Below are 18,659 nucleotides of genomic sequence, written 5' to 3' on the forward strand. Positions count from 1 at the left end.
ACGCTTGTTCACCAGAGCGCCCCAAGGGATGACAAGGTCGAACGGTCATAAACTACCACAAGACCGTTTCAGGCTGGACATAAGGAAGAATTTCTTTACTGTCCGAGCCCCCGAGGTCTGGAACAGCCTGCCATCGGAAATGGTTCAAGCACCTCCATTGAACACCTTCAAGAGAAAATTGGATGTTTATCTTGATGGGATCCTATGATCCCAGCTAACTTCCTGCCCTTTGGGTGGGGGGCTGGACTGGATGATCTTCTGAGGTCCCTTCCAGCCCTGATGTCTATGAAATCTATGAAATTGTCAAAAGAGGCAAGTATTTTTTTGAATACCACACCTTTTGCCACTCAATTCAAGAGACTTGGGGAGAGGCCTAGTCTTCAGAAAGTTGTTTAACCTTCAGATGCTGCACCTTTCAAGGGTTTTAATTTGAACAACTATACCTAAAAGCATTGATCCTGTTTGAGCATTTAGGCTGCAATTTCTAATATGCTCGAAACTGAAGACGGGATTAGAGAAAGCTCTAATTTATATTGCAAGCTCCAATGGATCTTGAACAAAGTTTGCAAAAGCACCCAAATAAAGTTGGAGTTTAACAGCAGTTGTTCACTTCAGATGCGATTAGTCTGTTCCTCACGTTTTAAATAATAACCCAGTCACATATTTAAGGAATATGCCACAAAAAGTGCCACAAAAAGGGAAATCAGCCTCAGAAATATCACACAAAAAATGTGGCTTGTTTCGAATATGCCTTATATTGAAGGTGCGGCAGGGTTAGGACTGCACTGGGATCTACAACAGGCCCCACTACAGTCTCCACTGCCAACACTCAATTGATTATCAGCTGGATGTGGACCCACACACATCAACTGAACTGGCCCTAGCATGGTCCCTGCTGGCTGATGATCAGCTGATTATTGGCTAGCTCTGGGAACTACACTCAGGCTTCCAGCCCTGGTGTGGTCCCAATTGATCTGAGATTCAGCTTATTGTCAGCCAACTCTGGGGACCACCCCAGGGCAGATTTGAGCCCCAGTGTGGTTCTCAGACAGCCAATAATCAGTTGATTGCTGGACATCCAGCATTAACTTGCCAGTGCAGAGGAAGGGCATGTATGGCATGGCAGGAAGCACAATGGTTGAGATTGGGGGATCAGATACTACCGTGCTGTTAAATGTTACCAGCCCAAGTCTCACTGTCAGAAAGGTCTTAGGGCTACATTTTGAAAGCTATTTAGATACTGAGAATACAAACAGATGCCTAGTGGAATTGTTGAAAGTGCCAAGGGGCCTAATTTTCATGGAAATCAATGCAAGTTAAGCACCTAAGCATTTTTTTAATTCCCACTAGGCATCTTACCCTATGTTTAGGCACAAATATATTTTTAATGTCAGGGACTCAGGTGCCTAGTGATGTAGACAGGTGCCAAATGGGAATTACACTGAGTTAGGCACCTAATTCTGGTTCAAAGACAATGGAATTATGAACAACAAACAGTGTGGGTATCTATGAAAGAAATCAAGTCAAATGAACTGGATTCTTTTACTGACTAAATTACAAAGCAGATTAACAGAAGGCAATGAGTATGGTAGCTAAACTTTTTTGCAAAGTTTAAACAGAGTTGACTAAAACTAGGAAAAGGACTACAAACAAAGATAATCCATAAACGGCAATATAATGTGCTACAAGATGCTTGTCAGGATGCCACAGGGCATTATGTGAAGCTGATTTACTATAATCCTCATGAATGATCTGGTAGTAGAAGGGACATCAGACCTAAAATGTATTGCTAATTCTACATATTATTGTGATTCTATTTTCTATATGCAAAAAGATTTAAGGTAGGTAAATCTCATTTGCTTTAATGGAAAATGCACAAAGAAACCCTTACTCAGAGATAAGTGTACTATATTGCACACACATTTGTAAGATTAGGGCCCTATCATGGTTTAAATTGCTGTGTTTTTCCTGTCATTGAAAGTCATTTTAGCTCCTTTAAATGGACAATCCCTGCAAATATAGAGGCTTTGAAAAGATATAACAAAATGCAGCAGGTAGTATCAGTAATGACTTGGGGTGGCAGAAAAGAGTCAGTATTAGCCCCACAGGAATCTACACAAATTGAGCTACCCAAGGTCATCTCCTGTTCTATTAGCTGAAAAGTTGAAAAGTATGGCCAGCCACATCAAAATTGCAGAGAAGTAATGGTGTTCTGATGTCTTCCTCATGTAACGTAGCAAGAGATCTAAATACTTTAAGTTTTCAGCTTGAAATCATTTTGACCCATGTTCAGTAGAATATTCATCATTAGTAGCAGCGTATTCTAAATGCTATATTTTATTTTATTTTATTTTGAAAAGCTCCAATCAAAGGCATCGGAAGTTTTATTTATGTTGCTTTTATCTCACCATGGATTATGTAATGCTGTCTATATGATTTTTGGATATGGTTTAGTCAAAGGAACCGAGGGATGCATATTTAAGGAAAAGGGAGTAGGCAAAACTGCTAAGGATCAGGGGTCCTAACAGGCAGCCCAGCCTGGGCTAATTGCCAAATTGCCCACACTTGCCTGGGGGGGCTCTGATTGGCAGCCCTACCCCAACTAATGATCCAGCTGGCCATTGTTAAGGTCTCCTGATTTGCTGGCTGGGAGAGCTGCTCCCCCTTTAGTTCCACCTGTGACAAGGTGGACAAGGTCTGCTCTGGTGTGCCACTCTGATCCCATACTCCTGGTTCTCTGACTCCTGATCCTGTATGTCTCTTTCTGGATACTGGCAACTTAGTTTCTGACTCCTGGTTCACCTGATTGTGGTTTTGACTTCTCTGCTTCTGGCTCTGCCACTGGGCATACCCTGACTTGCTTCTGACTCCTGATGTACCCCAGCTACAGCTCTGTCTCCCAACTCATCCTGACTTCGGTACTGGCTTCTGATTCCTGAAAGTTGACACTTGGTCAATGATTTGTACTGTGCCTCTCGATTTCCTTTTGGATCTGGTTATTTGGTCTCGGATTCTTGACCCACCCTGTCATTTGACTCCTGCCCTATCCCAGGGACCTAACCTTTGGGTCAGACCACCTATAACCTGCTCTGGTTCTTACGCCAAGTAGCTTTTGCTGTTCTGGAACTAGGGCAAAAACAATGGCCACTCCCAAACACAGACAGAAGGGACTATTTTGGGGTTGGGCATCCAAAGTGTTGTCTGCCTGTAATGGGAAAGTCAATCCCTTAATAGTGAAGGCATCTCAAAGGAAGGGGTCATTAGCTAGAAGCGTTCCAGTCCCTCCAGGAAGGAGAGAAATGTCTAGGCTCATGACCAGGGATCTTAGTTTTCTATGTTAAACAAATCCAAAAATCTCTGACTAAAAATCCAAAAGTCTCGGAATAAAAAGCCCCAAATTTGCATTTTTCCCTGATTAAGATGAAATGCCACTATACATATAGGCATCAGTCAAACACAATATTTTATTGATACATTTATAATTTTAAAGCAGTTTGGAAGCCTACCAGTGCCTTGATCATTATAATAAAATTAACTCTAAATACCTTTATATTCTGGCATTTGATTTTGGTTTTTTAACATGGAAAATCAGAGCTCCTCCCCTTCACTCACCAGGACACGGGTCCAGTTGCAGCTGTCCCCCTTGCTGCTTTGTGGTGCTGAGCAGACCTGATATGCCAGTGTCCCTCACTCCCAAGCCACAGCCCTGCCAGTACCCCTCATTCCTGACCTGTAGCCCCTGCCTACCCCAACTCACTCCCTCCCAGCAGCAGCTCCCCTTCTGCATCAGGATGCAGGTCCAATTGTGGCTGTCCCCCCTCCCCATTGCTGCGTTGTGCTACTAAGCAGCCCTGATATGCCGTTGCCCTTCACTCCCAAACCACAGCCTTCCCCAGCCCAGCCAGTGCCCCTCACTCCCAACCTGCAGGCCCCCCACACCACCCCAGTTCCTCCTGATAGACACAGATCCCACGTTTCCTCTCTAATTTAGGTCTTAAGACCTTGCACTGGCTCCATCAGCAATGCCTTTGTGGCTGGGCTGGGCTGGGCCGGGGATAGGGGCTGTTTGTCCCAGGGAGACACCACAGAGAAGCGGGGAACCCATGCATTCGGGACCTCAGCCCCCTACTCTAAGCCATCAGCCTCCATTTCCTTCCCGGAGACAGGTGAGAACCCAGGTGTCCCGGCTCCCACCCTAACCCCCTGGCCCCCACCCCCAAGTGAGCATGAAACCCAGGTGACTGGCTTGCCTAACAGAGGGCAAAGGGAACGCAAGTGTCTGGGGTCTTTCCTGGGGAGATGGGGTCATTTGGGGTGCAATGGAGGGAGGACTCAGGTGTCTGGGCTCCCAGTGCCCCCTGCTCTGATCCCCCCAGCCCCTGCACCTCTCCCAAAATGGGCAGGGAACCCAGGCTGCCTGGGTGTGTTCTGTTGCTGGGGTCGATCTCATTTGATTCATCACTGATTTAATGAAATGGGATTCCAGCCCCACGCCACATCTCCTGGGACTGATGTCTGGAAGGTGGGACAGCCCCAAACCCCTCACTTCCCTCAAACCCCCGCCTCCCCCGTTGAATCATGTTCCCACACTTCTTCTGACACTTGCTGGTGCCCCTCACTCCCGACCCACAGCCCCTGCCTCCCCAAGCCTTGCCGGAGGAGGCCCCCAGCTGCCTCCTCCACCCCCAGGTCCCACTTACCTCAAAGGCTGCAGGAGGCAAAGTGAGTCTGAGTCAGCCCTTGGTGGTCTCAGATTCCCAAGCCCTGCTTCAGCCCCTCCCCGGACAGGGCTTAGGGTTTCATGTCCTTTTTGCAAGTAGCTCTTTGCAGGCTGGAAGCCTGCCAGCCCGCAGAGAACTGTTTGCAAAAGGGGAAACCCACAATTTCCTGCTTCAAAGGGTAAAAACCACATTTTTCCTCTTTAAAGGGAAAATCCACACTTTTCCACAGGAAACAGAAAACCCAGATCCCTGCTTATGAGCATTTAGGTCAATGCTGATGGGGACAATGGTGGTTTGGAGGTACTGAGGGGCTGCCTATGAGAATTATGATCTTTGAATTATCCCAGGCTTTGATGGAGTCCAGATCCCGAGAGGTCAGGGGTGGCAGGATCAGCAGGAAGATTGGTATCTGAAAATCTGGACAGGCCTCTCTTTTCTTTCTTTGCTCTTGTGACAAGGTGTTTAGCAAAATTCACAGATTTATTGGAACCTGACAGGCCACACTGTGAACACTTCTACTATGGCCTGAAACTTGTGACCTTTGGTTTAGAAAGTGCACACCTCAGTGCCCACACCAACCCAGCCTCAGGCAGGGTTGGTGAAGGGCTAAGTTGTAGTCATATGAGAGGGTAAGAAACTTTTACTGATATCTTTGCCCTGTCTTCAAACTGTATGGTCAGTTTTTCCTGTATCTTTCTTTTCTCCTATGAAAGAAATCCTTTTGTTGGTTTGTTACCTTACTGATTGCCTGTGGTAAAGTGTGAAGTTGGAGTGAATGATATTCCAGGCTCCCCTCTTCTATGGAAAGGGAGACCTAAAATTATTTCACAACCCAAGGGAAAAACTACCTGGAGCTGGCAGAGATTTTCCTGCTGCAGTTATGAGGCTCAGCATAAAGGCAGTGGAGCTGCAGCTTGCAGAATTTATGCCATGACAAACCTTGGTCTGTTTCTTGGGACAAGCAGCAGGATACGGGAAGAAACTCTAGGATCGAACACCCTGCAGACTGGCTTGTGACTAAGAGCAGTTCAAAAAATGCATCAGTGTGCATGGTAATTATGGAGTATTCAGACAACATGGGCTATATTCTACATCTTGCATCTAGGTGTAAGGAATGACCCATGAATCCCTTCCCAACCGTCTAAAAGTGCTTTGGTCAGTTCACTAGAACTGACTTTGAGCCACCTGCCCCTTCTCCAAGTAAAAAAACATGCAGATTACTTAGGCAGTCAACTGACAGTACACAACAGCTCAACAGGCAAAAGGATGAACAGCTGTATATCACCGCGGGCATCTCAGCCCTCTATATTTCTTTTGAATATCTCAGTATCCTCACAGAGAAGTTAAATATTGGGGCATTTCATAAAGGGAGCTTTCGGGCCATGACAAGCAAGTGTTGATCACCAGCTTTTGAAGCCTTCCATAAAGGAGATGGTGTCTATTCATCACAACCAAGTATAACAACGTAGCCATTGATACCCAGCTGTAAAATAATATAAAAGCTTGCCAGTAGATTCATAGCAGCAAGAACCAGTTTCTTCACCCATCGTTCAGGGGTAATTACTATGACACAAAATGGTCTTAATCCAGAGAGAAAGCTATTTAAAAAATATCATGCTGCACTTGGAATGCTCTTCTATTTCTGGAGATTACCAGATAGTCTCTAATCTTTGCCTGTGGTGAAAGGTTATCATGTTAACAGGTTCTTAATAACTCATCAGCCTCCTTTTTTTAAAGCAGCAGCCTTCCCATAACACATACAGGCTTGGATCTTCAAGGATCCATTCTATTCTACCCACAATCTGTGTACAGTTCTGTGTTACTTTATGGGGAATTTTTTCAAACCAAAATACCTTATCAAAAGTGCTAGGCCATCTGAGGAGACGGGATGAAGGAAAAGGGTCTGAGAGTGAGCTGTGGCTAGAGATGGAGGTCATGACTAACCACAAGATGAACATGAGCCACCACCATGATGCTGCAGCTGGTAAAGCAAACCAAACTCTGGCTTGTATCTATGGATGAATCTCAAACAAGACTCAGGAAGTCGTCCTCCCACTTTACTCAGCCCTGGTAAGGCCACAGCTGGATCACTGTGTCCAATTCTGGGCTCCACGCTTTAGAAAGGATGTGGAGAAGCTTGAGAGAGTCCAGAGAGAGCCATGCACATGATTAGAGACAAGAAAGTGGGCCTTATGAGGAGAGACTGAGCGCCATGGGACTCTTCAGCCTGGAGAAGTGTAGGCTCAGTGCGGATTTGGTGAATGCCTATAAGGATATAAGGGGTGTGCATCACGAGGTGGGAGAAAGTGTGTTCACCGGGGCACCCCAAGGGAAGAAAAGGTCTAATGGCCACAAACTCCAGGAAGACCATTTTAGGTTGGACATAAGAAAAACATTCTTTACTGTCCACGTTCCAGAGCCTGGAATAGAGTCCCTCCAGAAGTGGTGCAAGCATCTACTCTGGACATTTCAAGAAATACTTGGATGTTTATCTTGCTGGGATGATTTGACCCCAGCTGACTTCCTGCCCCTTGGGCAGGGGGCTGGATCCAATGATCTTGCGAGCTCGCGTCCAGCCCTAAGTCTATGAAATCTATGAAAAGAACCCCAGTAAGCACAGTTATGCTGGTATGAAAGTGCCTTATACTGGTATAGTTTATACTCCTTCAAACTAGAGCAATAGCTATATTTTTGTCAAGCACTTTGCAGTTACTTTGAAAATACTAGAGGCTGTACTGGTATAACTTGGGTGCAAAAAGAAATAGAGCTGGGTTTTTAAATGGATGTTTAGGTGCTTAAAAACATAGATGAGCGCCTTGCGGGAGTGTTTCAATGGCACTGCAGCACCACAAAGTACTTCTCTACACTTTCTGGTACTTAAATACCTCTCAAAATCTGGCACTAATGCTTGATACCCTTATAGTCTTTTGAACTCTTCAGATGTGATGGCATTCCTAGCCAAAAAGCATTATTCATATTCTTTAAAATATGATGGAAGGATTCATTGTTTTGTATGCAGTATTTGAACCAAGAGTCTCCTTAGGTGTTTTGTTAACAGGTCTTTCTATTTTGCAACTGTCATCCAATATTTAAGCAACCCAATTGTTTCAGAGCTGAGTGCCTAACAACACAGGTGAAAAATAAGTATAATGTAATGGTAGTTATGTTTTTTTATAATATTTAAAAGCATAGGCTATGTAGCATTGACCCCTAGAGTAGGTTTGGGGTCTGAGGGTTTGACAGTCCCTGTTCTCCAGCAAAATAAGTCCTTCAATAGAGCAAATACAAATGATTAGTGGCCTCTGTGAAAGACCCTATGAGGGGAGGTTGAGGGATCTGGATCTCTTCAGCCTTCACAAGAGACGTCTGAGGGGAGACCTTGTACCCACCTATAAGTTTATCAAGGGAGAACAGGGAATTGGAGATGCGCTATTTACCACAGCGCCCCTAGGAGTAACTAGGAACAAAGGGTGAGTAGATTCAGGTTAGACATGAGCAAAAAAACTGTTTACAGTGAGGGTGGCCAGAATCTGGAATGGCTTCCAAGAGAAGTGGTACTATCACCTAACTTGGAGGTCTTCAAGAGGAGGCTTGACAGTCACCTGGCTGGGGTCATCTGACCTCGGTCCTCTTTCCTGCCAGGGGCAGGGGGTCGGGCATGATGATCCTTTGTGGTCCCTTATGACTCTACAGTCTATGAATCAAAAGCAAACTTGACTACAATTTCCAATTATAAATATTGCTAGTAAATAAAAAACAAGACAATACATATCTAGATATGCTTTGATGAGCCAAGCAGAAATAAGCGGTTTTACAACTTAGCATCTTTACACCTTAAAATCTTAAGAATTGCTAATAGGTAGGGAGACATTACTCAGAGTTGGAAACTAAGTTCTAAGAGGTGTTAGATCTTCATTACATTTGCAGATGGGAACCTCAGCAATGAATGCCAGAGGAATACATCTTGGAGCATTGAGCTCCCCTTTTTTTATCCCCTTCCTCAATCAAAGGCTTAATCATTACTTAATAGAAACAAATATAGTCATAAGAAGATGCCACTGTTATCCTATTAGTAAAGATGGTATATACTGACAGATGGTATATACGGGCATATTATCAAGATTATATGCCCTAAAACTGGCTAGTCTTGCAAGACATTTCTATTGGCTGTGACTCAGTTCCTTTTACACTACCTTCCTTAGTTTCACTTATGCTAACATGGCCTAACTTGAACTTAACACAGCTGAAAGCCTAATAAAGCTATTAAAATGAAAACTAAAACAATTCTAGCTCAACACAAAGGTCTACAGTAGAAAGTAAGACACTCAAAGAATAAATAACTCTAAAAACCACTATAAATTTGTATGTTACTTCAAATATACCTTGAAGACTGCCTTTTAAACTTATGGGCTTTCTTTTGTTCTAGGAACAAACTTTCCATTGACTTTGGTAAGAGGGATATATGGTAGCTAAATCCTGTTCAACTCGGACAATTTGATGTTTCCCCAACAGTAACAACAACATAATGCCAATTACGATGACAGACCGTCTTACCACTAACGGCAAATCAATAGAATGTAACAGGTTTGTAAATCCAAAGCCACTAGAAGAGTTATATTATTTGACTCATAACCCTTTATAGTTTCCTTAATAACGGTCAGTGTTGTAAACAGATTTGAAACCAATTCAAACGGTACAATCCTAACACTTAGTATATTCAATACTATATTATATAAATCAAAATTATAGAAGTATCTGTTCCCAGTCCATAATTAAGACTGTGTTAAGATGTTGTGTTGAAAGAAGGACTAAAATTGGTATTCCCTAAATGTGCAGCTTGATTTTTTTAACTGAAAACTTTGAGAACATTTATTTTTTTCTATGTATATTTTTCTGCACAAAACTATTTGCCAACATTTGCAAAGAAAACACTTACAAATGCTTCCTTTTCATGATTTTTTTCATGCATTTCCTTCACTTTTATTTGGGCTACACAGCTACAGTCACACAAACTTTAGGCTCTCTTGGAAATAGCTGATTTCTGACTTTTTGAAATTAAAGTCTTTCTCCCCATTCAGGACCACCAGGTTCAGATAAACCAAAAGTAGCCGATAGAACTGCCAGGTACAGCTCTCTGCTGCTGCTGGTTGATTATGCCAGTGCTCACTAGTCCATTTATCCCAAACACTACAGGAAACCAGGCTGGATGGCAGTTGAAATGAAAGTTGGAATAGGTGGCACACTGACTAGGGTTTGGGGCATGAAGGGTTTTGTAGCACCTTGGAAAGACAGGTTACCTACACCCACCACCTCAGCCTTGTCCACCATGAGCCTGACACTAGTCCAAGGTAATACAACCGTTTCAGGCGTTGTGCTGCTCAAAAGTAGACCCTGGGTGGGGTGCAGTGGTACACTCGCACCCCTTACTTTGATTCTTTCTTCACCCAAACTTTAAAACCAATTGCCTGTGAAAGGCAGTGGCATTTCTATTCAGGCAGTTCTGAGAGAGGCAAGTGACTTCATGTCTTGTTATCATCTCCCTGATTCTTTCTAATCTCTCTCCACTCCACTCTATCTTTTTCACGGTCTTGAGGTTTCACTATCCTTTCTTCTGCAATGTTGCTGTCTCCATTCCTGGCAATGTGTCTCTCTTTCACAGCACTGCAGACTGGTTTTAGCTATAGTTAAAAACCTTAACTCACTTGTGGTAACATTCACTCAGATGTAGAAATTAGTGAATGAAGTACTGGAGGCAATGTCAAGATGCTCAGGAAGGCTACATTTTGTTTTATGAATCTGAATAAGAGATGTACATTTAGCCAGCATGACTACACAGCTAAAAACACCATATCTTTTTGACTACTTTGACTATTTTTGCCCTAGTTGTGTTTTTTCAAATGTTATATATAATCTAGCAAACTAGTGCACATTACAATACTTGTTTTTTGCTTTGATATTAAATTGAATACCATAGTGCTAGCCCCTTAGCATATTAGTACAGTCTCTAATTTCTCTTTAACTGGAAAAAAATGTGGTGTGTTATATGTGATGGTTTGCACATCACCTGCAACCCCCAGTTTCAAAATCTTAGATCTGCCCATGGCTCTGCTACATGCTCCAGTCCCATTCCTAACACAGCCCATAGCTTTAACCAGGACACAACCCCGATACCTCACTTAGTCCCTGTACAAAAGCAATTTTCCTATGTCCGGATACTTGGCTTTTGAGTGCCTTTACAGCTGGTAGAGGTCAGAGAAGGGGCAAGACCATACATAGCTGGGAAGTATGGGAAGGCTGGGGTCTGCATCAACTCAAGTGAAAGAGGGAGAGTTGCAGACACCCAGTACTTTTCCCTTGCAAATTTTGTCTAGTCTCATGATAGAGTCTTGAGACCCTAGTGTAAAAATTCAACATTATAAACTATTTCATATAAAATATTCCTTCCAGTAATGATCTTCCAAAACAATGCACAAATGTATCAACTGAAAAACTACACCATACACACAAAATTCCTTTAATATAGCACTAGCTCCATTTCTAACCTCTTCATGTGACAAGAGAAGCTGAGGCATATTTATTGTGCATGAAGTAACATGGAGGGGGGAAAAAATCTTGGTTCTAGGCCAAAATGATTGGGTGATGAATTCATTCCGGAGTTTGTGGCTTTGTATGATGAACAGGATGTACCGAGCTATTAAGCTGGGAAGGAAGCATTTTAAAAATTGTAGTTCCCAGAGACCATGGAAATGGTAGGCCTGTCAGTAAGACTTACTGGGAAAGGAGGCAGAGCTGCAAGCTGGCTCCTGGTTCAGAAAACTAATTTGTCCAGACGAGACCTGTGTTATCGTGGATGAAGAGGCTAAAGAATCTAGTGGAAGGATTAAGTATTTTGGAAAAAGATGATTTGTGAGCCACTGCTCAACAGGATAGATTTGGGCACGCTAGAAAGGTGATTCGCTTTGTTTTAGTGAAATAGTTTTAACCAGTAAACTGTACAATACTTGTAATGTGGAGAAGGGGCCTAAGTCATGTGAACTGAGAAGTTTCTTTGGGACTGGTTGCAAATATTGGGACTGGTGTGGCATCAAGGCAGTGGATGTTGAAATAAGCCCTGAGGAACCCAGGCCAAGCTGCCGTTAGGCACAGAGCTAATTAGACAGGTAGACTGGATAACGGGAACCTGTTCATCCTACTCCAGTCATGGGAACAGAACTCCTTGTTTGCAAACAGGATTACACCAAAGGATATAATTGACTCAGGTCAATTTTTCTGCTGAAAAGAGAAAAAACTCTTACAAAATATGGTACAATAAATTAGATCCAAGCATCAGTATACTATTGCACAGACTTCTAGTGAACTTATTGATCTTTGTATAAAAATATATTCTTCTGGGGTTTTATTGTACTTTGTAATGCAATTAGCCAAAAATCAATGGCTTTTTAGAGGAATCAGACCGACAAACTTCCAAGAATACGCTGATAAATGTCAAGATACACATAAAAGCCACACGACTAAAGCATACACACACCCTTGCTGCTGCTGGAAATGATTTCTCTAGCTCAGGGATTTTCAACCTTTTTGGGTGAGTGTACCCCCAGCAGCTGGACTTTGAGTTTAGTGCACAGCCAAACGTGGAGTGGTGGCAGCTGCCGTGTGCAACCTTCCCCCACCCACACGTACCCCTAGGGCCTTCTTGCGTACCCCTGGTTGGCAACCTCTGCTCTAGCTGAATGAATTAAAAAATAAATGTTTTAGTTTGCTACGGAGTTCCAGTTTACAAGCCTGTTTGTTAACTATATAAACCCACACTGATATAGATTAATTGGTTTTATACTTGAGGGTAGCATCTATCAAGCAGAGATTTCTAACTATATATGGAGTAGGTAATGAACAAATAAACCAGTTTTCAGTAACTAATAATCAAGCCTCCTCACCCTTCTAATCTAAAGCAACACACACACTCATTCACCTTTATTAAATAATGCTTTTAGTGCCACCTGGTGGCCAAACACAAGTAACTTTTGTAAAAGCACATGCAAATAAGTATGTGAAAATACTTATTTTTATTATACGTTTATCTCCATATCTCCCAACAATACAGTTGGTCCAATTATATATTTTATCTAAAAACCCTTGCTTCTTGCATGTGTAAAAATAGACCATGTTGTAAAATGGTCCGGTTTGCCTTTGGTGAGGCTCTTTAGCAATACATCAGAAATAAATTTGTCCCATCCAGAAATTTAAGAAAGAAAAAAATTTGCTTGCCAATCTCAATCCCCAACAGGTAAAGCCATTAGTAACCCATCATGACACTGGCTTAAAATCATAACCCACATTTTAATATAGAGGGTTTTTTTTTACCTGTCCACTACTTCCTGAGCACATCTACATGTGCAATTAATGCACATGAATAAACTTCAGTACAATTGCTCTGGAGTTTATTACTCCTGGGCACAGTGTCTTCACATATGCCTGTGACCATAGCACATTGAGCCGGGTTAGAGCAGCCCCTGCTGGCAGAGGCCTGAGGGTCAGCCTACCAGCCCTGGGCTGCTCCCCCCTGCTCAACACGCAGTGGAGGGGCTGGGTGGGGGACAAGGGTGCTTCATCACAGGACTAGCCAGGGCAGCCCCTGCACTGAAGCACCTTTATGCCTCAGCCAGCCAGAGCAGCATCTACACATGCGATGCTGAGGAGTAAAATACTACAAGTACTATCCTGCAGTAGAGTAAATTAGTTTAGTCAGCCTAACAGGGGTTCATGTGTAGACATGTGATGTTTACTGTGTAGTTAATCAGTCTATTGTGCAGTAAACATCTCATGTAGATGTGCCCCCTGAGTACTTAGAGTACACCTTCTTTAAGCTTTCAGGCTTTTCTGTACAACCAACAGCATTAGAAATAGACTTTACTGACAGCCTAAATTCGTATGTCTACATGATCTGGAGCTTTAAGGAAAAATATCATATATCATGCGGTTTATGAATCACTTCATGATTTTAATCATGGTTGTCTACGTCTCCTTATTTAAAATCAAGACTGTCTGAAATGACAACTGCTTTGGAAACCTACAGTAATCAGTTGAACTAGAGAGAGAAGCTTAACACAAGCAGAGCTCGCTCAACCACCTATGATGGTAGTGGTGGCAGCAGCCTGCAGAAACACAGATAAATCCAGGTTTCCATGCAGTCACCAGGTCAAACTGTCCCAACGTGCCTCTGTCTCCAGGAGCAAGTATAGCCAGACCAGGTAGCGGCTGTAGCAGGAACAAGGACTCCTGCCTGCATTAGGCTTTCTAATGTCTGCTCCTGCTGCTGTCACTTTCTAGTCAGGCTCCATGCTCTGCATGAGGGACATGGGGCATTTTCACCCGGGAATGGCAGTGGCAGCAGTAGTAGTACCCAGTTTGGATGCAGTTGCCTATTCCCATTTTTAGAACCCAAATCCTTTTTCCAATATGGTCTTTGATTGATCATCGTAGAATAGATGTGCTTAAAAATCAACTAATACTACAGACAGGAAGAAAAGTTAAACTCTACAAATTAAAATGCATGAGTTGTGGTGCCCAACCTCCTCCACCTCCCCCCTCAAAATCTCAGATTGTCTGATTCATGGTTAGAAGGGCCAGAGAGAACCTTAGTGATAATCTATTTAGACCTGTAACACAGGTCAAAGAACAGAAATTATTGTGTGAGGTACCAAGCTCGTAACTTCTGGCTGAGTCGCTGCCTCTCTCCAATTCAAGATTTCTTGTTAAAAATCTTCAAGCAAGGGAAATTCTACCATGCCCCTAGGTAATTTGGTCCAATGACTAAGTACCCTGGAATATGCGTTATTTCTAATATGAATGTACCTAGGTTCATCTTTCAATTAGTAGATGATGTTGTACTTGTCTGCTAGATTAGAGAGCTTTCTATAATAATAAATCATTTCCTATATTGATATTTGTTGAAACCTGAGACACTTCTGGGGCGGTACAGAGATAGCTCTGCAGGCACCTGGGAACTTTCAGGTCCTAAAAATAAGGTTCTTTCTAGAATTTAGATACCTACCAAGATAGGCAGAAGCTGAATAAGTGTGATCAACTCCCATTATTCTCTGACAAACTAAATAGGATAAACTTTAGTTTTTTGTTATAAAACATATTTCTAGGCCTCCAATTATTTTCATAGCTCTTTTTTGAATGTTTTCCTATTTCCAACATCCTTCTTAAAATGTGACTTCACTTACAAATGGGTGCATCTAGAAATACTTTCAAAACATGGCTAAAACTTGGCCTTGGTGTAGGGGTGGGCTAATTATCTATTAGTGAGAGAATGGCAAATTCTTTTCCATTTGTAGGATTTTTTTCTATACAATACCAATACTGTATTATGGCATGGAATAAGTTTCCCACCTTATTTTACTTCTTAGACTTCGGTCTTTTTTATATTTTATCTTTATGATTAATTTAACACAGAAATCTGTGGCATCATGATAAACCCCTCTCTAAAACACAAGCCTGAGATGAATGCCAGAGTAGGAATGTAGATTAATAATCTATTTTGCATAAATTTCATGAATAGGATTTCAGTCAAGCTACAGTTAAAGGTTGGGAATATGCTGTTTGGAAAAAAAAATCCATGTTAATTCGTTCTCAAACCTATGAACCACACAAAAATCATTTTATTTTAAAACAAATGTTGCTCTTTTATTGACCATGGTTTTAGAGCCCTTAGGCTCCTGTTTTCAAGTTTCACTGTAGAAGTGTTAGGGCTACTAATGTAGTTTATAGCATTCTCATGCAATCATTTGCTTCCATCAAATGGTCCTTTTATAATGGCACACACTAAAACTCAGGAAGGTTAGAAACGCATTCCCCAGGCAAGGTCCACCACTCTCTCTCCAACCCAAAACATAGTTAATTCTAGGACCTTCCATGAAGAAAGATCCTTGAAGTTTAGAGTGCAATTGCATATTAGGATTGGCACCCACTAACTACAAGGAACATTAGTTGGTGTTAAAGTTAGCATGCTCCGAGAGCAAGTCACCTGCTAAAGGTTAATACCCTGTAATGTGTGTGGGTCTGACCTGCCGCTAGAGGGCTAGTGAGCAGGGGGATGGCTAGGAGCAGTCAAATCTGCTCAGCTCTCTGGCTCTCCAGCAGTACTACAGGCTCTTCATTCTCTGAACACCTGGATCAGACCTGCTCCACCCCCATGCTCCTGGGCTGGGTCCCTGCTGCCCCTGCAGCTGCTTGCCTAACTGCCCTCCTTCACCCCTGCAGCTGCCCAGGTGGGTGACAGGGATCAATCTAGGCACTTGAAGTCTGGCAGGGCTGATCCAGCTGTGCAGGGACCCACCTGCCCACCTTTTCTCCCGCTTCCCACTCACCCGTGGTTGCCTGGCTGTCCCCCCTCTCAGTCCAGGGCATAAGAGGATAGCTAGTCCATGTGACAGGGGCTGGCAGTGCTGCCTCCTGAGATACTGGAGGATCATAAATTGCTTGTATTAGGCAGCTCATGTTGCAGTAACAACAGTCTGCTCCATGAAGCTAACCCCAGCTGCAGATAATCCTTACCTGAAGAGAAATAACTTTGGGAGTCTCAGAGAGTACTTAACTCATTTTTTCTTGCCTTAAGGCAAGATGGGATACTCCCATCTTAAGAGCATTTAACATGTCTGAAAGCTAATGTGTTACTACATCCCAAGTAATAATGCAGTGCAAGTCCCACTGTATATCTCAACTGCAGGAAGGGACTACTGTTTTTGCCATCATCTACTTTCTTTAAACTCCTGAAAACTGTTCTTTTAATGTTCAGTCACCAGGATCATTTCACCATTTGAAAAATGTAAACACAATTCTGAAGTAAACATGGCATAATTCATAGTTAGTAGTAATAGCAGTACTAAGGCTTTGATTTGTGCATTTCTGGACCTTTTTAGATTCTAAACTCAAACTGGAGTTTGGGATGGGTGCGGTGCTGGCTGATGAGTGAATCCTAAGGCAACGGTGATATATGCATCTTGATTAAATGAAATTCCCAAGCTTCATGCCATTCTAATTCCTCTACAGGTCAAGACAGAAGTTCTACAATACATGTGAATTTGATGTAACATTGTATTTCCAGTGTCTGATTCCCCTGTGCACCAGCTTCCAAAATCATGATTTAATACAAGGCTTTGGGAACTGGGGAGGGTTTGTAAAAAGCAGAAAACAAGCTGCAATTAACAGTGTTGGCTCTTCAAGTACATTCAGAAGTGCTAAAAATATGCTTCCTATGACAGGAATGATTCATGGCTAGATAACTACTGAGAGAGACATCACTGACAGGAGAGAGAGAGAGATTTGAAATGAAAATGACTCAGAGAAAAAGAAACCAAATACCTTCCTCTTGGGATTCTGAATATAGGAACAATTTTAATGACTTCTGAAATAAGACTAAGTTGTTGCATCTCATGCAGCTGTCATGAGTTCAACAGCTCCAAAATGGTTGCATTGATTTTTTTTTCTCTCTAATAACTTCTTTGATGCTACCAGTCTGTATTTTTCTCTGGATAAGAGAAGGTGACTAACTGAAAGCTAGTGTTCATCTATGTATTTGCTGTCTTAGGAAGTTGACAGAGAAATCCTGTCCCATGACTTGTTTTCATGCATACCACAACACTTGGAGGGGGGCGCTGACCTCCGCTTGAGATCTATCAAGTTGACAGAAGCTGAGATCTACCCAGAAAAAAGTAAGGAATAGATGAAGTACCCTAATTTAGCACACCGGTTCAAATTCTGACTAGAACACAAACTTTAAAATAACTGTGTAAACCTGTTATGGTTTGCTATGAACTTTCTGAGACGCCAGATGTCTCCATCCCTGCCACTTGTATTGTCCCATCTGAAAGATGATGGGAAGGCTGGCACCTGGCCTTCACTTAAGTTTCCAGTTGTTTTCTGAGATCCTAGTATTGATAAGACCCAAAGATTTAAGTTATTCAGTAATATTCAAACTGAGGTCCTTCACCTGTAATAGAGCTAAGTGCAGCACTACTTGACCCAGTTTTAGAAACTGTTTATAGTCCAAAGCAGAATGTGGCCAAACCCATGTTCACTCAACAGATTTCATGGGAGTGCTGTCAGCAGGTGCTAACAGTGTAGATTTAGATACTGTGTAGACAGGGCTTTGATCTAACAGCCCATTTCTACTTAGATGAACAACCTTGTAAGTGCTCCATTTTAGTAGTAGTAGTAGTAGTAGTAGTAGTAGTAGAAGAAGAAGTAGAAGAAGAAGAAGGAGTTATCTTTCCACAGGCTCAGTTTTATTTTCTCTTGAAAGCCCAGAAATTGGAGTGCCTAAGCTACAGTTTTGACGGTAATTAATTCACTTTGGACCTTTCCCTGATTCTATTCACAATGTTTCTGGGCTTCCTTGCTGATTAACACTTTGGGCTGTTACATGCACAAAGCTGCACTGAAACATGAGGGAGTGGGCTAAAGCATGTTGCAGTTCTGTTGCAACAGTGGTTGTGTGGAGAACGCTCCGATTTTAGGACCGAAGTGACTATGCCGACTTGTAACCGAGTCTTAGCTACAGCTACATGAACCTTAAGCACTTCTGTTCCAGTGTTCAGCATATACAGGAACACACCCAAAAAACTAAACAGATTTTAGAGAATTAATTTAGTTAAATCAGCTGAAGCTTGTGTGTGGACAATCCTTATTTAGGCAGTGACTTTTCTGCTGCTGTTTGTTTCAGTGGAATACACACGGTCTATTTGAACTACATGAATTGAACAGACTTCCCATTGAGGTTAGTTTATCCCAGCTTTGTGATAAGGTTATGAAAAGATGTCCGAGCACCAGCTGGCCTTCCTTTGATCCACTCTATTCTTGTGATGATACATTTTCACACTTATGGCCGTTCCCTTCTATCTCAAAGGCACAGAGCTTCTTTGGTCCTTACAAATA

Source organism: Crocodylus siamensis, chromosome 2 (assembly GCF_052110815.1).
Source record: "Crocodylus siamensis isolate JL-2025a chromosome 2, ASM5211081v1, whole genome shotgun sequence".
Taxonomy (NCBI): domain Eukaryota; kingdom Metazoa; phylum Chordata; order Crocodylia; family Crocodylidae; genus Crocodylus; species Crocodylus siamensis.